The following is a 791-nucleotide window of genomic DNA, read 5'->3' as shown; positions in this document are numbered from 1 at the left end:
TTATATATAATTATATTCTTAATTATTAGGTTTTAAATAAAAAGATTATTAGAAATTTTTGTATATATATATAAACAAAAATTTAAAAAAAGATAAGGAACAAAAGGCTACACTTATATAGAGTAGCTTTAAGTATACTATTTGTTATGTTTATAAAGTGATGCGGTAGCCTTGAAAAGTGTAGTCTATTCTTTTGATCCTGAACAGCATCAATTAAAAAGTGCACCTTATTCTCAAAGACCAGAAGTGTAGTCTTTGATACAGAAAAGCGTAGTCTTTGAGAATAGACAATACTGGTATAGGCATCCCCTACAAAAGCGTCTCCGAAGCCTAAAAAGCGTAGCCTTTGCTTAAGGCATCATTTTTTTTTATTTTTGGCTACACTTTTCAAGTGTACATGAATGAGTATTTTTCTTGTAGTGCCATTACCAGTATTGAATACTATCTTACCTACGATTTTCAACGTCATCATCATTGAGGTCGATAGCATCTTATTGTCGAAGGTTGGCAAAATCTGAATATTGCAAATTTAGACTAGATTGTATCGGACTCTGAAGGGATGAGTTAGAAGAGTCACCAACACCAGATGAGTCATGTCTCGATGCACTGAATTGAGTTAGAAATAACAAGGATGTTGGAGTAACATTTCCGATAGAGAGGTTAAATATGGATGAAAATGGATAATGTGGTATTTGTGAAATTTGATTATGTGGTTGAAAAATTATTATTATTATTATTATTATTATTATTATTATTATTATTATTATTATTATTATTATTATTATTATTAG

The sequence above is a fragment of the Arachis ipaensis genome, chromosome B05, assembly GCF_000816755.2.
Source record: "Arachis ipaensis cultivar K30076 chromosome B05, Araip1.1, whole genome shotgun sequence".
NCBI lineage: Eukaryota > Viridiplantae > Streptophyta > Magnoliopsida > Fabales > Fabaceae > Arachis > Arachis ipaensis.
This window is presented reverse-complemented; position numbering follows the sequence as displayed.